Source organism: Nomia melanderi, chromosome 8, assembly GCF_051020985.1.
Source record: "Nomia melanderi isolate GNS246 chromosome 8, iyNomMela1, whole genome shotgun sequence".
Classification (NCBI taxonomy): Eukaryota; Metazoa; Arthropoda; class Insecta; order Hymenoptera; family Halictidae; genus Nomia; species Nomia melanderi.
The window spans coordinates 8550062-8576584 of NC_135006.1; the positions used below are offsets into that span (position 1 = coordinate 8550062).

The 26523-nt window shown below is 33.3% G+C and overlaps 1 protein-coding gene across 2 annotated transcripts in view; it reads left to right on the forward strand.

Moving 5' to 3' along the window:
* The window catches only part of LOC116426414 (neural cell adhesion molecule 1), a 211849-nt gene that overhangs the window by 92974 nt on the left and 92352 nt on the right, over nucleotides 1-26523 (forward strand). The window lies entirely within an intron of this gene.

A 26523-nucleotide genomic window follows, 5' to 3' on the forward strand; every position in this document is an offset into this window, starting at 1 on the left:
CCAACAAATAGTTTCGTTTTATGTACCTAATCATATTTAAATATTTGTTTCTAATATTTACCTTAACAATAACAATGCAAGATTTAAAAGCAACTAAATCCTATTTTTGCTTATTTTTATAATTACATCCAACAGTAGTTTTAATGTTTAATAATCGGGGATGCCACGTTTGTTAAACATTTACGCCGAACCAATGACGATACGGACCTAGGTTTGCGCAAGCTTTAACAGCTGCCATAACCAAGACATCCGAAATTTCGTGGCCTCCATTACACCTCATTCGTATGACATCGGTGCGACCGTAATAAAGGTAACGAGAACTTTGGTTCCAGTTAGAACTTCAATCGCCACCAAGTGTTCTGAACGCAAAGTTGTTCGGTTACACGATCTAATCTGAAAGCAGGTAGTCGAGACAGTACAGCATTACGTGGAAATGCCATTCGTGCGTCAGAGATTGGCCAGCGAAGTTGATCGAAGTTTCTACGGTTGTCAAACGGTCACGTCGATGAAGTCTTCAGTCTGGTTAATACGCCCAGACTTTGTCTTACCTTGCTCCCCAGAATTCCTCTAGACAAGATGAACATCCCAAGTATGTTGATTACTGGCAAGTGACCTTTAAAGTTATAAATAGACTGTGGATTTTTATGTATTTATGTGGAAATTAATTAATATTTAACGAAGAAAATTAATAAAAGAGGAATCGCTTTTCGATACACCATTCAAACGACTTGAAATTTTTTAGATTTATATACACAGCTAGATCCTTTATTAAAAATCCATCATTTCCCTTCTATAATATTATTCCTGGTTAAGGAGTGTCCAAAATATTGAACTAAATATATTTTCTAACCCTCAACATTGCAGATCATTTTCACTCTTTCGATACGAATAATTAATTATCGACAGCAAAGAACAATTATTTAATCTTTTTATAAAAACTATTTTCGTCCAAAGTTTCATCCAGATCAGTGGACGCCATTTTGGTGAGTTACAGTGAATACAAAATGGCGGCAACAGATGGCACGCGTGTCTTGAAGTACCGAATTATATTTTTTTGAAGCAAAGTAGTTCATCATCTATCGAATCCATGACGGTTTGGCTGAAATTCCGGTCCAAAGGGCATCAAGCTTAATCGCCATGGAAGAATACGAGCTAAAGGCGGAGCTTCCATTTGTATCCGCGTGATCGTGCTGATGAGATTGGTCAATAGAATCGAGACAAGCACGGAGAAATGTTCCGGGGATCGTGTCCTCGGAGCTCTATCGGATCCGAATAAACCGTGGAACGTGCCTCGTAGCACGAGCACGAAATAATAGAGCCAAGGCAGTTCATTGGACAGCACGCTGTGCATACGTCCATTGCAACGAAACTTTATATACAAAGTTTCACTGTGTGCGGACATCTTTGTTTCGCATAGTTCTTTTCATCAATACATTGTATGCTAGTTACTTTGCTCCTTTTAATTTATTTCAATTACATTAAATCTGTATATTTATTATTCTGTATGTTATAGGAGCTTTCATTAGAGATATATATTCAGTAGGACCTCGATTAACCGAGTTACTATTTTTCTTCTCTGATATGAATAAATCAGAGTTTTAATTATTCACGAACTCGATGCTTAGAATTGTCTAATTACATCGGATAATCGAGGTTTTAGATTTAATTTTTTAAATAAGGGAAATTTATATAATAATTCTAATACATTAATTTAAAAAGCCATTGAGTCTGGCATTTGTGACAAAAATATTTAAAAAATTAAGTATACTTTTCTTGGAATCAAGCGAGGATGGTTTAAAGTATTTATCTCTATTGCCAGAAATAGATAAGTTACTTCAGTGGTTCTTTTTATCTGATCCAATTATATTTTGCAGAACTTCTGTGCTCTTCTTCTGTGAATTTTTTTTTGGTCACGTCTTCGTAGAATTCTGCGTTCTACATTCTGACTTTGAGTAACTTTCATTGTAAAAATATCTTCATACTGTAAAGTTTCGGAGATTTAAATTCACCGTTACTGGTTCATCTATTCAGGTATTTTGTGTTTAATGATTGTGTGTTCAAACGATAGCGAATCCATGCTCTGTCGTACATGATCGAATTTGTTACTACATTTATAGGTAGTATTGAATTTTTAAGTAATCCAGATATCGTCATCCTAATTTTCCATTATTAATAAAGTGAAATTAATGATCCAATTCGAATGTTACTTTCCTGATATATTAAATACATTTAAGAAATAATTTAAAAGTGTAAATAAATCGAAATTTTTATTCCCCCAGCTCTTAATACATTTATGCAGAAGAAGTATCCGCTTCGGAGTTGCAATTTCCAAAAATTCTACTACAGTAATTTTTTATATATGTAAATTCATCAATCTAGGTAAACTGTTGAATATTTAGCGAATTTAGCCAGGTTAAAAGCATGCTCTGCCGCTTGCATCAATCTCCGCTGTATATTCGTTGCTGTATAAACTTTTATCCCCTTATCTTATAATTCATCACATCAATTCAAGGAAAAAACTCTCCTCCGTTCATGAAAATTCAAGCTTTACAGTACATTTACTTCTACAATGAATAAACTAAGTGAAGTAAATACGTGAGTCCGTATATGTTTGCTTTTATATAAGGTCATAGAGGGGAAGCAAATTAAAAGACCCTTTGCATTAACGCTCACATTATGCACCTACACTTATAAAAGTATGTTAACATACAAAATAGTTAAATATAATCATACTTATTCTAGAATAATCAATAATGTTTCCGAGGTACCTCCCCCCCCCCCAGGATTCTTATACTGGCTACCTTTTCTTTAACAGTTTACTTAATGATATTTCAAGAGTAATTATATAAGCGATTGAAAACAGTTATGATATCGATTTCGTTTCTTGAAACAATTATACAGAACCAAAATAAAACATAAATATTATTCGGTATATCGGTTGAGTTTATTTCGGTTCTTCACGACTGTTTTAAGAACCGAACTGATATATAACAGTTTCAAACAGTTATTTTCGGAATCTTTTCAACATCTGATTTAAATACAGTCGTTTCTTATTATTTCTCTAGAATATAAAACATTTTCTTAAAGGTTTTTGAGTTAAATACATTATATTTAACGCAATAAAATTTTAATCGACTTAAGCAATGCAGCATACGTAATAAATTAGCATTCACTTTCCCATATGAAAATATATCCAATTGCATTACATTTAAACTTATTATGTCACATTAGTTGCATACTATACAAATTCTATTAACTTCCAAATTATCAACCTCATAATCGGTGAAAAAAATATGTATACTCTAATTGACTACAATCATTAATCATTTCATCATAACATATCCTACGTATATTATACTATTCACACAAAGATACACTATAAAAACTGAGGACAATAGAAGCAGTAAAACAAGCATTCTCTGTTTCATTCGTTCTTGTACCCAAAATAATATTCCTTACTAAACGAATGATTGTAGCAATTCCTCGCTTAACATGTTAAGCGCCATATCAGTCAGTGATGACCGACGCTTCTAAATGACTTAAAAACAGTCGTAACATGCAAGATAACTGGTGTCCAATGAAAATGTTTAATAACGTAGCTGAGGTGAAAATATTGCGATGCAAGGATAATAACGCCAAATAATTAATAAATAATTAATAACTCTTTCTGCCTTTCTTTGCTACAGAAGAATAATTCTACGGAAAAACGGTCAAGATTTTGGATGCGATCCGAATCAGAAAAAAAATCACAGCGTTAGAGGTTAATCTGTACATTATTGAGACAAATGAAACAACTGAAATTTCCATCAGAGGATCCATAGGAAGCCTTGCTTGTTCTCGGGCTATCAGCATGAGAGGAGATTACACTGAGGAAGAGCCGGTCGTTCCGCTCGCGGTTCGAAAGGCGCTTCCGTTCGCGATGGAACGATCGCGTCGAGAGGAATTCCGTAAAAGTTGCCGAGAGGAAGCCGTGAGCGTAGACGAAACTAGAAGGCTTAAGGCTCCGCGCTCCGGACCGGGTTTGTTACCGTTCCATCGGAGACGGTGCTTTTCCTTTCCTCTCGTTCTTCGATGCCGGCCGTATTAAAACGAAGTTTCGAGGCGGAGGGTCGGCAGCGCGCCGACTAATAGACGAGTAAGTCAAGCCTCGCAAGTTACACACGACCGACGGTAACGGGCTATTTAGTCCTTTCTCTGCTCGTTTAACTTTCATCCCCACCCCTGCACGACCGTGCTCGCTCTTTTTTTCATCTTCGTTCGTCTTCTTCTTCTTCTTCTTCTTCTTCCTACTCCTCTTTTTCTTCGCATTCATTTTTATTCTTCTCCCGGTGTGCATTCTTTCCACCTTCACAATTCCCACTTTTCGCAGTTACGCTTTCACACTTCGCTCATCTCCGCGCCGCTCGTGTTGCTAACGATATTCGCGAACGCAAAGTACTGCGGGAAACTTTATCAACTAGGGCGTTTCATGATATTTTAAACGGTAACGTGGAACTAATGTGTTTTTTGGGGCGTACGCGAAGAAAGATGCTGATGAGAATATTGGTTTTTTTTTTGGTTTATTTACTTCTCGTTTGTTAGTGGATAAGGTGGAAAGGATTTGTATCAAGTAAAATTGGATGTCTTTAATCAGAATTTTTGATACGATTAACTAGCGTTTTGGGATTATTCTTATAATGATGATTCTGAAAACTGGAAGCTTTGTGTTGAAGAGCAAAAATTAGAAATATTATTTTTATTTAATATTTTAAGTTGATTTATCCCAATGTAAAGAAACGTTTATTTGTACATTTTTTAACTCTCTGTTTTGTTGTATTTATGCGTGGGAATAAAAATAATTTTGTTGTTAGTAGTGTAGTTTAGTACGTGTCGATTGCTTATAACAATATTCAATATGATTGATTCTATGATATGATAAAAGTGACAAAATCACATTTTGTAATTTTCTCCTTCAGTCTTAACTAAACTGATTTTTTTTTAGTTATAGATTCTATATACTCGATATGTTTTATTAACTCTTACTTACGTAAAAACAAACATAATTTCTAAACAAGTTACAACTTGTACCTGTAAATATCACAAGAATCCATAGTTGACTCCGGTTAGAAGAACTATGCATTATTATCATATACTGCAAATCAGGAGACGAAAGTGATAATTAAGAATCCTTTCGAATTGAATGTATGTATACATGTACATGTGCAATATATTCTCAACGGAACAAGCATTCAGTTTACCTCCCTATAATCACACTTTCTCGGTTTCTTCACAACATCATTGTAACCTTCGCGCTATGGGATTAACCTATGGACAGCAAAAGTGAGAGGGGAATAATAATGAACATGCGAGATTCAGACAGATAAAACGTAGCAGCTTATCAATGATCATAAAAATGTTTTCTGTACCCTTGGCAATTATCTCGGAAGATTGAATTACAGAATGCCAATAAAGGTATGACTCTAAAACATCGATATGGTATAAATCGAATGGAAACAGGTAAGTAAATATTTTGTAAGATGGATTTTATTTTTTATAAAAGACAGTATCACAATTTATAACCGAGTAGACTATTGTATTAAAAAGTTTGTCGTTCATAAAATACAATTCAGAACGTCGATGTTCATAAATTCAGAACTTTCGATTTTATTTTTTCAACTCTCTTAACTGTTAACAATATTTTTCATTCGCAACAATTCAACATTTATACATTCGCAGACCATTCGAAATCTTTTTAAATATTTGTTAATTATTACACTCTCGATCTGCACAATACGAGTCCATTAATTATGACCACACTAGCAATGACGATATAACAGATGATTCTTTAATCATCATATCACATCTATCGCTTTGTAGCCTAGTAATAATAATAATAATAATAAAAATATTTTCCAAAAGCAAATGAACTCCAATATAAAAACATAAAGCTTAAACTACAAAGAATCATTCTCCAAGCATCGCTGATTTCCATAGGAACAAATAATTTCTGAGGCTGCATAATTTCCTGACCCTCACAGACAGTAGTACCTACCACTCAAACAGGTTTCCAAGGAAGTACCCATTCATTTCAGCCGGAATATTCCTCGTAGTCCATTTGTCGCGATGTCTTTCCAAGAAAATATGTACTGCAGGAAGGACAATATTGGACCCGATACGTTTTCTTGCGTATCGTATGAAAAAGCTGTCAACGGTTCGCAACTTTTCTAAAGAAAAAACAGAAAGAACCAGATGGTATCTCCGTGCCGACCGCAAAAATATAATATTAAGCTCCTATCCGGCTGCTACCCGGCGTCAGCCATTTCTTTCCACTTTTATCTCGGCGTCTAGTTTTTGCTGTTTTCGCGGGAGATCTCCAGTTCCGCGCTATTCTTTTACAAGTTCGCGCTTTCCGTTCCGATGAATCGCTCCTTTCTTACCCAGTCGTCTTTCTTATCCGTTCTCCGAGCACTCGCCCCGCGTCCCTGCCCCGTTCCTACGTCGTTTCATTCCACGTTTGGGATTTTCTTTCCATGGCTCGGCTCAACTCGGATCGATGCCCGACGCGCGGGTTCGATTCCGGGTAATTTTCTCCGGCGGCGGAACGAGGCCACTCGACGATAGGCACTCGTTCCGCGTCCGTTTAAAAATTTTCTTTGAAAATCGTGTCCGTGTCTCACGCGCCCGATCAAAGAGTAATCAACGAGGGGAAAAAGGTGAAGAACGCTGCGAAGGGGATAGAGAAGGGTCGTTAATTAAGTAACCCGAGTTTCGAAGCCGAGCTGACGTCGGAGCATCATCCGGAGGTGAAATCCTCGATGAACCGAAGGCTACTCTACCACGCGTTCAATGGTTCTCGATTTTCAAGAGTGTGGTCTTTAAAAGAAACGCCTTTGGCATGCAAAGGGAAGATCGGTTTCTTAATAAGGAAAGGAACTTTTCAGAATCTACAGGAATGCTTATATTTGTTGCAATACACTGGTCTGCGGAAGTATTTTAAATCGATATACGAGTATCGTCATTTCATAAATAATGATGGCTTTTGTATGTCTCATTTAGAAATTGAAATAAACAAAACTGTTTTAGTCCGAAATATATTGTCTTTCATTATGTATAGATTACCTTTTTGTACATTAGAATCAGTTTGACTTAACCTTTCGCCCCAAATGGTGCACATAGATACCACGAACATTTTAAATTACCAAAGAGCTAAGCCTAGCTTAAATGTTAATCAGCTGTCAGTACATGTGTTTTAGTTCATTAGTGCACAGCCGTAAGTTTTTTCATAAAATTCATATTCAAAGAAACACATATTCAGGGAGGTAAGGGTTAAGGGAAGTTTTGTTTGTCGTAATTTTTAAACAAACAAATTTTTCTATTATTATAGACATATATGAAAGAACCACATTATTTATGGGAAGATCCAATATTTATAATGGAAATAGACATCTCAGACGTGAGTTGTTTGATTTTAATGAAATGTATAGATCAATTAATGGATGAATAAATGCAGCATAAAAAATGTGAATGTTTATAAATATTAAGTATCTATAAGTAAAAGCAAATGCTAAATTTCTTATGCATAACCCTTTACTAGTATACTTGATAGTATATGCTAAAATAAGTAATTATCCAGTTAATGTTATGCATGTGAATTTTAAATATTTACCAGAAAATGCAGTGAATACTGTTTCTAGTGAATACTTCATTCTTTATTCGCATAGAACCGGATATTTATTTACAAATTCCTTATTAAAAGTTAATACTTCTTTTGAATACGATTCATTATTCTCGCATGTACCCCGAGAATTATATTTACAGAAATCAATAGTATAATTTACAGAAATATTATATTTACAGATTTTAAATACTTTTGTGAACCAGTCTATTCGTTAAAGCGCACATATTCGTTTGCTTTCATTCTACTTCCTTTCAGAGTTGGGTGAAACGTGTCTGATCACATATTAAGATTAATAATTGTAATGTAACTTTTATTCGTTTGCAAGTTACTAATTGTAAGTACTGATTAGGTCCCATGGTAATTAGCTCAATTTTAATTGCAAATTACACTGACAACTGCAGACCATAAGAAATAATATGCAGTCGAATCAATTATCACACTTCAATCATAAGTCAATATTTTTTCGGAAGTTATTATGTAGTCAGGTTTATGAAACGGACAGTTGGAATTCATTATTCTTGAAAATTTATAGGCAGGCGATATTTTTCGAATGTCAATAACTCAGGACATAAAACTTAATTTATTGCTTCATGAAAAAATTTTCTAGAATTCTGACTTTCGATTCAACAGTGATTGAGGTGTGAAGAAATTTCGCTTAGAGCGGATTTTGCGAGTAACTATATATTTGCATTAGCTATTTGTATTAACCCTCCACCGATAACATAGATCATTAAATATCCTCCCAAAATCTCATTTCTTCATGACTTCACTACGATTTATAATTCTCATTGTATCATTTCTATATTAACACATAGCCAGCCGAATGAGAAGATCTTCCACCTTAACAACGTAGTGCCTTTTACTTTGTTAAATTTTTCTTTTATTATTTAGCAAGTTTTGCATTAGAGATATTTGCAATTCATCGAATACCTTCCTCCCTTTTATAAAACAAAGTTTTTAACAAAATCAGTCAAATGAATTCAATTGAAATTAATGAAAAAGGTTATAATTGCAATTATTTTTAGGTGGTTGCCTAAATGTTGAATTAGGGGACATAATAAGTCTTAGAATTTGCATTGCCATTATTGCAAGTTAAAGCTCAATCAGTTTAGGAATTCCAAACGTGAACCATAACATAACACCCTGTTTCTTTGTTTTCGATACGTTGCCCTCGTTAAACCAGGTTTAACGCCAACAGCGTGCTCGGCTTTACTGTCATTCTGGCCCAGCCACTCACGGAATAATGTTGTAATTTTCAAAAGACGTTTTTGGCAACGCTATATTCGAACAACAAAAAGTAATCTCAGGCTGGATAAAACGATGCCGTCGTTCTCGGTATCACGAGATGCTCCTTTTCGGATAGATAGTAGAATATGCAGCTGGGAGCCGTTACTAGTTTATTGCCACGTGATTTCAAAATTTCATACAGGCCGTATCTTCGTCGAGGCATCTATGGTTTGTTGGAGACATACTCGTTTCGGTATAAACGTGGCCGCATCATACCTCGGCCGTTTCATTAAATTCGGTAAAAGAAGTTTGGATTACGAGAATGGAACTCAATTTTTTAGCACCGCGTTACGAAGTACGGTAACGAGTTTTGTGTGACGCGAAATAATTCTACATTTCGCAGAAATAGTTCTTGATGAACACTAGATCAACCGATCATTTAATATAATTAACATTAAACTACCGGGCGAATTAAATTATCTCACTTCAGAACATTTATTTTGCACGTATTTAAATTATGAAGGCGTTTTCGCAAAAGATTTTCAATGAAATTTGTGTATTTGTACCGATACAAGACTAGGAGACCTTTCGAATCTCAAGAAAGATATTGTTCTAATTTTTATATAAAATGGTAACGATATATTTTCCTCAGTTTCCTTGAGTATTCACTACGATATTCAGGTGAAACTATTTATTTTTAGAATCATTTTGGATTTTTAACGTTTTGAAGATATCAATAATTGCGAAATGAGGAAACTGAAATCTGTCATTTTGACAAATGCACTATTTCTAGTGTTAGTACATTCGTGACCGCATATCATTTTATAAACTCTATTGCTAAATACTACGACAGTCCGGTGATCTAATTTGTATAAATATAAAAAATATGTGACAGGATTATATTGTCAGTACTCAGTTACAGATTTTGAAATGACATAGCATTTAGTGAACGACAGTTTTTTAATAAAAATTTTTAAAGTATCTACTGTCTGATGAATATATTCATTATAATTAAGATCTATTCTGTTAATATTGTATTGTCATTCATACAACTAGTATAATATATTATGCAATAAATCATTATGTAATAAGTATTATTAAGTAATAAGTAATGTATCCAAATGGCGGTTACTAATGAAATTACTGTTAATGTGACCACCTTAAAATAAACTCAAATAAAAAGAAACATTTCCATTATAAATATATCAATTTTAGATACTTCTATGGACCAGTGTATCTTGACCTCTACCTAATTAACAAACTTAATCATCTTCAGGAAGTATCAACTGTGGGCAGTTTCTTTCAATGATCCACACATATTGGTCGAACGAATTCTCGTTTTAAACACAGCATTCACGTTATCTCAATATTCAGACTTTTTGCTGTTACCACAGTTTCACTTCACTTTCTTATTAATATTAGTGTACCTATATTTTCATTAATTTTCTTGCTTCGTCGTGTACTCGTAGTTCCTGCAAAAACTTACTTAAGTCCGGGTTTCTAAGCGACGGAAGTGAACTTCATATAGAGATAATATACGGAAAGTAAGTTCTTATTATTGGTGTTATTTCTTGCGTAAATGCACTGTACGCGAGATTATATATACCAATTAATATGCACTGCGAGTCATGTTACTGAGATGGGTTACATCTCTGTTTACTTAAGATAGTAAAAAGTTGTACGTGCTGGAAATTTAACGCTATAAGATTATTTTTGTAAAATTTTATTTTTCTGTTATCCTGAGGATACATCTAACAAATATTTCATGTAATTAAATTTTTTGTATTATAAACATAATAAAGAAAATACTTTTTTTGCTTGAATCGATATTTCAGAATATTTTATACACAAGAATATGAAGTTATAATGTATAAAGGATCATTACCTTGTGAAACGAAGTTTTATTGAACCATATATTTGTCTGCACGGTTATCAGGAAATAAACATAAAAGATGACAGTCATTGGAGTATGTTTAACTCATTTTGATTAAAAATTTAGTTGAATATTTGTAACCGAATTTGACAAATCCAAATGTTATTTACTTCCTTCGAATATAAATTAAGTATTAATTTTCTATTATCAATGGTTAACCTCTGTAATAAATGTAGACATAAAGCAAGTATCAAATTCTTCTCTTTTTATAATAAATTACTAACGATGAAGTAGATTTATCAAGCACAGCTACATAAGAAATCGTAAGTCAAAGGTTTAATACACTGGCTATCATGTAAATTATAAATCGATGTTATAAAAAAATAAGATTAATCACAAACAACACAAAAAAAGATTAATCCAGTATTTCATTATAAGCATCATAAGAATTCAATCCATAATCAATTGATTAAATATAATTTTATACGAATGCGTAGGAACTTTTTTTATTAGTTTAATTTATAACACGGATCCTCAAAAAATACACAGTATTTTAGTACAATTAGAAGCAACTGATGGAGTTGATTAATTGCCAAAATATCAAGTAAAAGTTTATTTTCGAATACGCTCTGTACGCTACACCTATCGATGTTCGATGAATTCATGTAGCATCGAGAACGTTTAAACTTCATCAGTAATTGGAAATTTTACATTTAATACCAAAAAATAATCCAACAGTTTCACAGATATCATGTATTTTGTAATATGGAGGCTAATAAAAAGCCTCAAAACTCATGAAAAAGTCATGTATATTATTAGTAATTAAATAAAATGTATATTAACAATTAATTAAAACAGACGAGCGACATATTTTTTAATTTTTTCAATTTCTATATGCGAAGTATTAATTTGAGTATGTGCTAACTTATTTTCTGTAACGACCGCATTCTATCATTATTTTCTTCTTCTATTTTTTCACTTTTTCTGTCTGAATGTTCTCCATACTTCTCCTATGCTCATGGGTCTGATTACTATGCCCACATTTGCTATTCACATTCCGATATTCTCTCAACGTCTACCTCTGTGTTTTTAATTTCACTTTTAGCCGGGTTGTACATCTTCTATTGCTATCCTCTTTTATTCACGTTTTTCGAACTTACAGTAACTCTGGCTAGGGATCAATCTCTGTTGCGTCAATCTTTGGCACACGCCATTATAACGAGCACGATAACGCTTTGTCCCCAAGAAAGTTCTTGTAACTGTAAAACTTTGATTTATTCTTTTTAAACTCCATAGCTTTGCAACAAAATTGCAAATTATAAGAAAAAAGTTTGAAGCCTTTAAAGTGAAAATGTTTCTTAAATGTTAAGTATTTAGTTGCTCCATATCTTTCATTTACAAAAAATCTACAGCAGTTTTCAAAATGCGCAAAGAAATTGGAAAATATGCAAGCAAATATATAGAATATATAGAAAGTCAATAGAAGGTTCATTTTCACTCGGAAAAGGTAAACATTCTCTCTCGATGAAAACTCTCATTTATATAGTATATTTCTGAAACAAAATATTCCGACCTTCAAAATTATACCCATCTATATAAAACTTCCTGTAAATTTCCCTAAAAAAACTTTCTATATTTTTTCTATGTTTACTTTTTTTTATAAATACACATGTACTTTCATTTATCATTCATTTCAAACACTAAAACTACCAAGTGCTTAATAGTGATTAATATGTAATTCTTATAAATATTGTAACAAGATATTTCTTTCGGTTCCTTTATATGTACATTATAGCATTCAAGTAAAACTATTTACCTTTAAAATCAATTCGGACATTTAATATTTTTAAGATATCAATAATTGCGAAATAAGAGAACTGAAATCCCCTGTTTTGATGGTTGTGGTAGTTCTAGTATTAAAATCATAGTAAGGTTTTAATAAAGTAATATCAAGATTCAAATATTAAGCTTCACAGATTAATTAATTCTAATATATAGTGGCCATGTCATAGTACGTGTCGTCGTCTCGAGTGCCCACTGATTTGTAAGAAATGGATATGATACATATTTTAAGAAGCGGCAAGGAAGGTTTCTCAAGCCCCGATAAGATGTGTCTTGCGGGTGGTCCAAGCATGAAAAGGAGATATTTAAAGATCGACCGTGCAGATACTATTCCGCTCCTTTTCCCGGGAGTCTTTAGTTGAGCTTTTGATCTCGGACGTCCTTTCAGCGGGAACGAATACGTAATCGGATACGGAACCACTCCGTGTATACTCGCAACTAATGCACAATACATTTCTGAAATGGATCGCAATTAAAATAAAACAAATCCGGGAAACAATCGTTGAAGGACTTAGGAAATTTATTTGCTTTCCGTGAACAGCAGGAGAAAATTGCAATTCGAGAAATGTCACTTTTGAAAAAGATATTATACATATAAATACTTCGGTCATCGAATGTTCAAATTCAATTTTATTTAAGATATCCTGTAAATTAATGATATGAGCCTTAACTTGTAGTGCCATGATAATTTTGACAATAAAGTACAAATTTTTATTGTTTGTACGGCAGAATTGCGCATTATTCCAAGTATTTTGATACAGAATACTAATACTGGAACTAACCACTTATTTAATTTCTGTTTATAAAATTTGACAGAAGATTAAAGAATTAAAGAACAAGTTCTTTCTCTAAAGTGTTTACTCATTCTCTTACGAAGAATAATTATTTTCCCTGATGCTCGTATCACAAATATATAATAGAAATGCAACTATGTATGTCGAAATAGGAAAAACAGAATTTTATATGGTCACACGGACTAAATGCACGAAAATATACAAACTGTTCTAACGATACACAGTATTTCTACATTGGAGTTTAAAACTGCAAGCGTTGCAGCAAATAAAAATTCGAATACGTCGACAAGTTTGCCACATCAAAATATGCAATTTCTTATTGCGGTTATCCCGCGCTCACCTGCGAGATATATTCTCGATTTTCCAGGCAGCAAAGGAACGCTTGTCCAAGGAAATCCTGCAGGAACTAGAGATTCGACTTCCCTCGAAGCACAGATAAAAGGAGAAGAGAGAGATTTCCCTACTGGAAATCATTCGATGGCTATCTTGGATTTCGACGATAGAACTCGAGTTGTCGATCCTTTTGATAGCTTACTGTATATTTGATACAAGCGTTATTTGTTCTTACCAAATTTGTTCCAAAGATAAAGTACATCCTTCGGCCGCAGTGGAATGCAATTTCGGAGTGCATTGTTCGGTGAACAATACGAGTGCACAATGCGGAAAGAAGATAACGAGAGTCTCAAATAAATTGTGGGTGTTAATATAACTTTCAAGCGGCGTTACTTAACATTTTAAATGATAGTTTATTTTTATTAAAACATTCCTTCAATTAACAGGTGTGTGACATAGAATATTTTTGGAGGAAAATGTATTACCATGTTACTAATATTCTTCATGATATTATTGAAATTTTAAAGGTTAACTAAACGCAGCATTCTATAAAATTAATTCATAAAAACGATTAACTTGGGAGAGTTGATTGACAAGTAATATTTCCAGGTCTTTGAAATTTAAAGCTTTAATTTTTCATAATCTGCCTATTTTCTTTTTAACACTGAACGTACCGGTACTGTACATATAACTATTCCTACCGTAACTAGTCAAATATTTATAAAATAAAGATAATCAAGTTAAACAATAAAGTTTTCTTAATGGAAACAGAAGCAAAAGGAAAGACAAAAATTGAGAAGCTAATTAATCGGATAATATAAGAATTTATATAAAGTTAAATGAGCAGAAGAAAATGTAGAATTTTAAATCAAATTTTAAAATCAATCATTTGTCTGGTCATGGAACGTTTAGTGTTAATATTAAGAGATACTATTTAATGTGAACATATCATTCCGTTCTTAGAAAACGTTTCTAGTTTATTATTAATCCAGTTATAAATATATTTGTTAATACCTTTAGGATTCCTGTCGCTTTAGAGTAATGAATCCTACAAATTTGCTTAGTTAACCATTGACTGTTCCACCGTTCCAACGCTTTCGTTAAACCCTGTGTACATTTACAGACATTCTATATAGACAGTTTACAGACAGTCTGCATACATGTCAACGGATATTGCATGTCGACGATTACGTCATGTTTTCCATGTAGTGTCATGTGTCCATCATCAGACTGATACTTTGGTATTTCCAATCGTGTTGAGCCGGTTTATCGCTGCTATTGATCATCAACATCATTATTTAAACATACAGAAGAAAATGACAAGAAAATACGGAATATTTATAGATGTGCAAAGTTTTAATTGATGGTTCTATGTAAAGGCTATTTTCTCGATAACCGTGCCTATAGAAAGAATTTGTATTTTAGGATTGATTTAAGGATTAAAGAAAGTTTACAACAGTATCAAAGGATTTTGATATTTTACTATAGAAACTTGTAATTCTATATTGCATCTCTTCATATCCTAATACTGGTTTGATTATAGATGTTCAAGAAATGTCACATCTCTATCTTTCTCAAGCTTTTAACATTAGAACTACTGTACCAATCAAAATCACTAGTTTCGGTCGTTTCGTTTCGCAATTACTGGTATCTTCAAAGCATTGAATATTTGAAATGATTTTAAAAATAAATAGTTTTACTTGAATAGTATAACGAATATCTAAAGAAACTGGAAATAGTCTATTATTGTAAGTTTTATCTACTATTATAAGTTTTATTTTTATTACTCGTATTAAATGCTCGATAATTTTAGGGTTAAAATCAATTCTTCTATATTATGTAATGACCCTAAATATATGCTAATTCGTGCAGTATTGCTCAACATTGTTATCCACAAACAATCTACGTGAATAGTTCACTCGCTTCGTGTAAAGGCCATGTCTGTGGATAACGTTTGTGTTGGTGTTGACATGATCTAAATAGCAGATGAATTGTAGATCGCATTGTTGACAATTGCAATTGTGCGTTTACGACTATCATAGACTTACTGTCGCAATGCACCGAAAGACGAGAACGGAAAGACAAATGTCTGATCGAGTAGGAAGAAAGCGAAGAAAGACGTTCGATTCCAGACAGAAGAGGGGCGATTGGCTTAATAGGCAAGATATCTGACGCATTCGAAGGGAAAATGCTAGCAGAGCGTACCACAGAGGAAAAATAGTAGCTAGCTGTTTCCACGTCTTCTTCTTCTTCTTCTAGAGGCCGAAAGACAAACGCGCAGACAGATGAAAGGGAAACGGAAGGGGTGAAGTTGGCACGCGTCTGGCATACGGTACCGAGCCGTTAAAACCTGCCAGCCTAGACACCAAAGACTATTCCGTACACGGTTTTACGTTCCTAGATACATACTCGGTGTCTATAAAAAATCGAAACGAAATTCTAAACTTTAACGCCATTCAATGTTCTAATAAATGCTCTTTAAGAAAATTCAATTTTGCGAAGAAAATTAATCGATTCAAAATTGTCATTAAATGTCTTGTATCGTTTTTAGTGAATAAAAAATTGGCTGGGTCAACCGAAAATTTTTTAAATTTTATTTTCGATTAAAACTTTTCACTTCGCTTTAAACTGTACAAGGAAGTTTTGTTTTAACGAAATGTTAAAACCTATTGAAGATATATTTTCATAATTGTAGATTTCGATAAACCATTAAACATTGCGAATGTTGTGTTTAATAATTAACAGTATTAAAGCATCAGAGGATCGTAAATACCTGAAATGTTGCCTCCTTTTTACTTTTAGTTCCTCATTGGCCGGTTGGTTAATCAATGTGTATTTGCTCAACAGTCAATACTACCTTGCCCCAGCAAATGAGTACTTAAATAAACATCAACCAGAAAACATATGTTAGCATTGGTCAGTGGGTAGACCTCTCGTAATCCTGCCTGTACTGCTGGTGGAACATGAGAAAACTTTTGCTAAAAGTCGTGGTTAAACCTGGAAGCCTCAAATATTCTATACTGCGAGCCGCCAGAAACAGAATATTCGGACATTTTTTTCCGGTTTATCCAGGTTTTTCATTTATAATGTTCCTAGAATTTCTTTCTGTTTTAGAGAATTAATCATAAAACTTCTATGCTTCGCGATTTAAATTCTATTTTCTCGGAAGCCAAGTCGGATAACATTTCATTTAGATACACGTTGTTCCAAATAGTATCAAATTCATAACGTATTTAATAATGTTCAGTTTTTACATGATTCTTTATAGATAAATACAAAATAAACATATGTTTTACTAGTATTACTAACAAAAAAGATTAACTACTTAATTAATACTCCATATCATCATCCAAATAAAGAACATTATCAAATTCATCTTTGATTTCTCAATGTTTACTAATTAGTAATATTTACCAGCTAGAATTCCTAAAATTTCTAAAATTTCTAAAAATAAACACCTTCAACACAACAAACGGAAAAAAAGAAACACCTATCCTCAAATACGAAATATCCATGTGAGGCAAACGTGGTATCCATGTTCACGATGCAACTGCAACGTGTATAGAAACTTTAATTGTGAACAATGGTCTCTCAGCCTGGACGAAAAATGCAGATTCGTTACAGCATTGAAAAATCGAAGGGCTGAAACATCGGGTCCCATTTCCGGGCGTGGTCTGATCTTATTCGTTTTTCTCTTGCCCGATCGAATCGGTAATTATTAACTGCGACTTTTTCACTATCGAAACCAACAAAGTGATTTCGCCTTTCCCCCGGACCCTCGATAACGAGCGGCGAGGCTCCCGATAATTGCGCTACGCTCGAAACGACGTAATTGCGGCCGACGCGCGTGCTTCTTTTTTCTCAAGAGACGTTCCGCGATTCGCGCGGTGCCCGTGAGCATTCGAGATCGCGATTAATCGATAAATCAATGCACGCCGAGGGACGAAACCACGTATCAGCCCTGAAGGAATCATTCGCCCCGTGAAAGTCGACTTTATCTCCGAATGATTATCGGCACTGTGTTCGATCGCCACTCGACCAGCTTGATAATACCCATCAAGAATCGTAAATATCAGGTCGAGTTTTCGGAAGGTGAATAATGCACGCGTCGATGATCTGGTTTAAGGACCAGTAATTCGCGACGATTCGCTTCTTAGCTCTTTAATATTTAGTGCTGAGAGAAGATTCCTCGAACATAATCTCCTCTGGAACGATTTTGATTGAATAGGAATAATTTTTCTCTTTTTATACCGTTCGTTTGATTTGACACAAGTTAGAAAAATATTTAAATTCCTTTTTACATGATTCGGTTTGACTTAACGCAATTATCCAAATTGTAACAAAAATTAGCCTATGACTTATTGTATTTTTTTGTTGATTTCTTGGGTCCGAAGTTAATTTATTCTTTTATAGATGCCGCATATCGTTTTAGACGGGATGTATTTATTGTGTCGAGACAGAATTAAGTGTATTTGGAAGAAGTGCAGGTGAAAATTTATTTGGATAAGATTGAAAAGTAAAAATGAAAAGAAATTTTATATTAATAGAATTGTATTTGATATTTATTAAACAATGTATGGTTAAGAAAACATTAATTCGAATGAGTAGTTTAATTGGCAATCGAATACAAATTGAATGGAGTTATTGTTTATTGGTTATGAGAAGTATTATTACTTTTTCATATATTTATGTTCCTTTCAAATTCCTTGTATGTTGGCTTTTATAATTAATTTCTTTTCGAATACTGAGTCTGAAAGTTAGTGTTTGCTAAATTAATTATTGGTGCCCGGCAAAATAATACGCACTGGCGTGTTATATCGGAAATTTAACTTCGAATTACCGTGTATTCTTCTCGTACTATTTAAATTAGTACTTGTACATATTAATCGAATAAATGCAGACGTATTATTCAAATAAGCATATTAGAATAATTTGATGCGGATAATAAATAATCATTTTCCAAATGCGGTATTGAACAACAGAATTCATTCAGTTAATAGCCTTAAATAAATATTTCATTTAATGAATATTATATTTATTCGATACAAATTGTGATAGCAACAATTTTTCTTCATGAATATTAATCATCCAACTATAATCGTATTTCGCCAGGTATCGCTAATTCATATCAATATTATTTTGTTAAAATAATTCTTCTAACTGAAACAAATTCAGTCATGATTGAATCTAAAAAAAAAGATCTAGAAGTATTAACAATGTCACAGAACTTTACTTTCTTTTCTAAATATATAGGGTGCCCCATTTTAATATATAAATGCAACTACCTTCGAAACTATTCGTTATGCAAAAAATGTCTCAAACTCAATTTTTCCGTTTTGAATATGCTAACCTATCTACATAAAAAATTTATCAAAACAGAAATAATTATATTCAAGACATTCTTAAAATAACAAATGGTTCCGAAAATAATTACATTTGTGGATTAACACGTTGACTGCTACAAGAATTTCGAGCGTTTTGTATGGTAATACTTATTCCTCCCTAACAAACACACATGATAATAGAAACAACGATTAGTAATTTAATATCATAATACTCACATTACACTATTATCTAGCTACGTATATTACTAAATATCTTTATTTGACATAAATTTTTTTATTCTAATCGTTCTCAAGCAATTCGAAAGCTCCGATCATCGGCAACCACCGTGGCAGTCGACGTGTTAAGATAGCACACCCTGTACACACTTTGTTGATATTGAACGAATTTGATGTGTAAAATATGAATCATATACACGACGGTCGTTTCACATCGTAGCAACTTATTCCTCGGCATCTCCTTAACGGCATTCAAGTGATGTAAACCTTCGCCTGAACCCCGTATTCTGCGAAAGCTGTCAGTCGTAAAAGGCAAGGGGGCAGAAGACTGTAAAAGAAAGGACGAGGTTCGATAGGTTTCATCATCGAACTTTTTTACCGGCCCATAAAAGAAAATCGGTACATCTTGGAAACAAGTGCGAGCGACACTATAGGTTATTCGAGTGGAAATATTACGATTTATGAGAAAAGTTTGCTTCTGATCGTAGAATCAGCTCGATCGTTTTACGATCCCTTTAATTGACCATTGTCTAAGCTACGTTTATTGTTTACAGCTTTCTTCATACCACTCCCACGAAGCTCCATCGGTTCCTCTTCCGTTGTAATCTTTTCAAACGTACAATTTATTAATACTTAACCAGGAAACAAATACCTGTTCAGACACTTGCAAAATCGCTATAGCGTTCGGACACTTTCCTTTATACTACCGATGTTTCTGTATTTATTTCAAGCAGGAATGCGAACAGCTCAATCAAATATAAGGGGCAACTAAATTTGATAGTGTTTTTACTTCAGTATTAAACTGACGAAAATGTAAACGGAGGAAATGTATTTTATGCGAGTCGGTTAAGATTGTATCAAAGAATATGTATGGAATGCTGTTTATAACATTATTAAAGTATTGTTTATATCGGTACGAAATTATTATACCGATAATATTTATACATATACTTTCGGGTTACGAACTATTCGATTCTCTTAAAAAGAATCGAAAAAGATGATAAAATCTCTTCAACAAGCTGGTAGGCAACAGAAGTAATAGATAAAGTATAAAATATAAGATATGTAATGAAATAAATGATATATATTATAGTTATTAATCATAAATTGTATATAATGCATAATAAATTAAATCAAATATGTAATAATGTTTAATACTACTAATAATAACGTTGAAATGAATCTTACATAGAAAACAAGAATTGAGTTTCGTACAAGAACGAACCGAGCCTCTGTTAACTCATTCGCTACCAGCATTTCTTTACTTAACAATCTGCGCGGTAACAATATTCTATTAAGTCAAATATGTCGTCTCTGCAAAATATAAATAATAATCAAGAAGAAAAATCTCTTCGACTTCCTTCACATTACACCATGAGGTACAATATTAAATGAAAACACACGTAAATATAATTTACTTTTCTTTGCACAAAATATGAAACATGGTCGCAAATATACGATGCTGGTGTGAACGCGTTAATCAAATCAGAGTCACTCGCGTTTCATCAAAGATTATGAAGAATAAGTATTACCCATGGAACTTTTCGGTGGGGACGGGAATTGTCGGCGACAATGAGCTTCTCCGCGGCAACTTTCATGTTTCCCCAGAAATCGAGGGTATCTGGAAACGCGGCGGCTTAATTAAATTCGATAAAACGTCCCGTGAGCGGAACACAACGGGCGAGCTGTCGCGTCGTAAACGGTAAATTACGAGGCCCTGTAAAACGAACCGACCTACGTGTAGATGCGAGGGAGTACGCTCAACGTTGACAGAGGGGAAGGTATATTTTTATTTCCCCCAAGTTCTAGTTGTTGTCGCCGATTAATTTCTTCTTATTTCATCGTCGCACGTGCCGTTTTATGGCTCGAGATTCAGGGACCTGTCGCCGCGTCGAACCATCGTGATAGACAATTGCGTTACGCTTATACCACGTACGTAAGTATACAGAACGTTCTACGCAGAAGATATTATAAGAGTAGAATTAGAAGAAGAAATGGCAAATTAATCTTTATTATAATTGTAAATTATTATGGTATAAATTGTGTGTATATAAATATGTGTAAACTTACAATACGATTATAATAGGATTTTGTTTCTTCGTGAAAGCTTAATTCTTCAAATATTTAAAAATACATTCAACTATTCAAAAATTTAAAAAAAAGGATTTCAAAATAAATGAATGAAATAAAAGTTCAACATTTTTATATTTTAATTTTGATTCAATTTTTACGTTTACATCCCAAATGATTTATAAGTATTGTTTTCGGCGTTTCAGACTACTTTGAAGCCTAATATACATAATTGAAACACATGCATTCTACTGCTGGAACAAAAACATTTTAACTCTCTGCACTCCAACTTCTTTTCAGTAGTGATATTCAACATTTCTTGATGAGATGTAGACAAGACTCTTTGAAATTAATTTAACGAGAAATCGCACGTAAACTAAGGAACAAAACTATTTTATTTCAATATTTCAGATATCGGTGTATCACACCTAGCTTAATATTAAATATCAAGCTTTATAATTTTACTGTATCAAATTTTAAGTAGCGAATGATAATGGGAGATACTTCTACAGCACAAAAGCTTAAAATTCTTAATATAACTTATATCTAAATTTTATAAAAAGCTAACATGGCACATGTAAATACATCTACATAATCTTCTTGTACCATGCTTTTATCTTGAATCTATCCTCATAGTAGATTTTAAACATTATGACACCCTCTGTACGCCATTATAAATTTATAACTGTATATTAGTGAGCATATTTATATGGCCGTACTACGTGGTTACTTACCTACATAGTACACGGATTACTCTTGTTTCATAATTGAAAGTCGTATTGGTCGGTCAATTGGGTTAGGTCTGCGTTAGTACTTATTTAATATTATTACATATTGTTAATATTTTATTATTCTTATCATTATTATTAACATTCTTCTTCTTCTTCTTCTTCTTCTTATTATTATTATTATTACTTCTCTTATTTTCCCGGTTTTTTTTACCTGGTTTCACTACATCCGTGTGCTTTGAGTGTTTAGGTTGATTCCCATTTCTTGTGTCTCCTATGAAGGACTTTCAATTGACTCCTAATGTTCCTACGACCATTGGTATTACTTCGATTCGTTCTTGTTTCCATACTTGCTTAATTTTTGTTATTAATATCATCATTGTTACCATTATTATTTGTTCCTACACGCTGTCCAGGCAATGTTAGTGGACGTTGCGTAACACTTTCACACGCCGAATTAACTTTGTGTGAAATACTTGGGATGAAAAAAGGCCTCCTCCTTTTCTCGGTTGAAAGTGGACTGTATTTGTTGATTGATAATGAGTGAAATGAGTGTGTATGTTTGTATATAGTTGATGTATGTGTTTGTCCAGTGAGTACAGCATGATTTGTAATTAACTTATGCTGACTACATGTCTGTCTGCCTGGTCGTGAATCTGTAACTCTATATATATAAAAATAGTGGCGTAGGGCGGTGTCCTTAGTGTTAAATCGGCAAGCAGAACGATCGGGGTGTTACCGATGACAATTTTTTAGCCTACGCCCACATTACTTGTAGTGGAGGTAGGGGGTACGTCGTCTCTTCTGACCTGCAAGAATACCAGTGGCTGCACGTTCGGGGTTCAAGTGGTTGAGCTGCCGTTTTTTATGATATGTCAACTGCTGGTCAGTTATGACACCAGATGGTAAAATGCAGCTATCAATAAAACGCTTCCAAAATTTACTTATATTATGTTAGACATGAGCGAGCATAATTATTCATTAACAATTATTCATACCATAAATCTACTCGCACCGACGGCTGTGTCGCACCCAAATAAACCGTGCCGAAACATTATTAATATTTTGTTTCTTAAAATAAGTGTCCGTATAATACGTAAGTAAGTGCCGCTGCGTGTTGGCGCGGTTACGCACATCGGAACCAGAACGCGCTCGCGCGCGTGCGCGCGTCATAACTCATACAGGAGATTAATGTCTCCGCCGGAACTCGAGAACTGTAAAGCTTCGCTACAGAACTGTTCTGTTCTATACGAAAGCTGTTACTCGCGGTGGAAACTGACACGCGGTTCGTGATGCGACTATGGAATGTCATAAAGAGGCGCCTTAAGTATTCAGCCCACCGCCTTTTCGCGTTTCCGTGGAAATTCAAGCTTTCTTAGTGATAGCCGCGCGGGACGGGGAAAAGGGGAAATCGTTTCCAGATACATTTCTGGCGAATAAAGCGATGAATAGAGAAAAATAGGCGCCGTCCTTCATTTCGTTACTTCCTTCCTCTTGTATCTGCGGGTCTTTTCATGGATTTCTGGATTAGAAATTTATATCCTGACGCTTTTCTGTTCGCGCGTTATGGATAAGTTATGTTTCTTTATAAGTTACGTAGGCAGCGGCGAATTCGCATAAGTTTAACTTGATATCGTTAATGAGCAATAAAGCAACACGAAGATTTGTTCGTGAATAATAAAAGAATTTCTGTTTACAATAATTTCTCATGGTTGACCTAAAAATCTTACATATTTGATGGAAATTTGAAGAGAAACTTTATTTTATTAAATTAAAATTATCCTATTGGTTACCCCTTTTGTTCAATTGATCTTTCGATTAATTTCTATTTTCTTCTAGTATGTATTTATTTATAATATTTATTTATATGTTATAACACAAACGCCATATTGAGCGGAAAAACGAACAAACATTCCAGCCAACCTAAAGCGTTATGTGTCTTGTAATCTGTGACACAGCCAATAAAGAGATCCTTCAAACACATTAAGAATATAAACTGTAATTATCATTCATGAGACTTCTATTTCTAGAGGAAAGGATGCAAACGTTTATCCATGTATTTTAATATCATTTAGTTTACGCGATTTTTAATTAGTAATTATGAAAACATGAGACATACATTAACACTGTCGCGTAGTAAAGTACAAGAATAATGTTCAATGTTCGTGTTATTCCATGCGAAATGAATCACTTTTCACACGCGATGCCAGGAATTTCGTTAAAAGTGAAATGTGACGTTCAACATGCGAAGTTGAGACGGATTTAAAGAAGAAACTAAGTAAATTAAATTACTGGAACAAAAAAAAGTATTAGCATACATATCGTATTAAAGACACACACATTAAATTAAAGAATACACGTTTAAAATTACTTTTACTGTCATTCAAAAGATCAATCAAATAAATTTAAATAAATTGCTCGATTAATATGAATTCGTCTTGTTAGTCACCTTCGACAAATATTTATTCCGAATATATAAATATACGAATAATGTTCAGTTTTGGTTTGGAAATCTTGAAATGTTTACACAACATAATTAAAGTGATTTGGTCATTTCATTTATTGATGCTAATTTAATAATGTTGCTTTTACTATATGGTTAGCCGGCTGCATGGTTTGAACGGTTAACTCCAATACTGTCACTGGACTACAACGTGACGCACAACGGCAATTAACAGCGCAATACTCTGTTATTAATTGCGAACCTCACTTCGGAATGAAACATTTTGTGAAAAAATCTTCAAAAAAGAAATCGTAGTAGTTACATATTCCAACATTTTCTTATCGCATTCTTTGACACTTATTTTGCAGAACAAAAGTTTGATTACAATTTTGGTACAGTATTACAGAGGTAATTATTAGGATTAAATAGAAATTTATATAAAGAAAATACTTCTGTTTGGTAGAAAATAAAAGCACAATATATAAACTTTATCGATAATATTACATCGACTGAAGTTTGATCATATTCTGATAGAATTAAATGGTTTATTCGCGTTTCTGATTATAAGTATAGCATCTTCGTTTGTAGTCGATTTAACTTATTATTTAGTTAGTCATTAGTAACTAACAACATTAAATACTAATTTAACGAAGAAAAAATGTAAGGAACAACCAAAAGATAAGGAACAAAAGATGTTGAAGTTAAAATGTCTTCTATATTTAATTACATATTTTTACTTTCATGGGTTCGTTGAAATAAAGGTACATTTTGATTAAAATTATGTTATTACAAATGGGATCAAAAGTGATATTTATGAACCTATTTAGAAACTTTCTTTATTTCATGCTACTTCTGGAATACTTCATTACAATATCACGTCTTATTCTCTTTCCAAGATAATACTCTTACGGAAACGTACGATAATTTTTTTAACAATATTATCCAGTTCATGAGAATACTGAATAAATTATCTAGAATATTCCCAGGGAAAAATACTGTTCCTTGTAATCCTTTGCAAGTGAAAAGTACCGGAGATTTGTATGCTGTTTCTAACAGGGATACAGAAAGAATTTGAAATCACTTTACTGACGCTCTCAGTTCTGGAAGTATGATGTTGGCAACTTTAAAGTAGCCTTAGTAATTAGGAAGATGGATTTTCGTGTCGATTCTAAGGGAAAAAGCACACGTCTTGACAGTAACAACTCTCTGCAAATCGGCTTTGAGTAGTTAGTAAAGTAAATCACAGATATACATAATTTCATTCCCGGCTGGGGATCGTCAAAGGGAATCCATAAAGTCGCGACAACTACCTATGTATAGGGTGTCTTTGAATTCTGTGTTAGAGAATGTGTGCGCGAACACAACTTGAAAACTTTAACAATGAAGAAAGAAACTAATTTATGAAAATGAGGGGACGTCTTCTAATTTGCGCTAATTATCTTTATGGATCGTTTCTTGTAACTCAACGTAATGAAATTGTTTTCAGTTTGCTTAATTGTTAACAGTTTGTACTGTTATTAGCAAATTAAAAGGATTTGTTTCTACGTGTTTATAGGTTCTATATAAGTATATGTACTATACTGAAATAATAGTACTCAGATAATAGTATTTATAATAACTTTTATTTAAGCTAATTTTGATTCAAAATGCAGTTACTTTTTTATTACACTTATACACTGCAATAAATAATAAATATCCAAGTATATAGAAGGTGATTTTATATAAAAAGGGTCAATCGAAACTAGATACTAAAGCTTTTAGTTTGAAGCTCGAATTTCGAGAGCAGCGGATTAGGATTTCATCGGATAAATCACTGAAATAAAACTCGATCATCTCGTCAGTCTATGATTGACAGTATTTTCTATTCTATAATCAGGTCCAACTAATATGAGGAATTTAAATTTAAAAAACGATAATCAATAAGTATCATTTATAAGTTATTTGATTTGATGGATTTTCCAATTTTATTTTACCGAAAACTTCATATCGTACTCC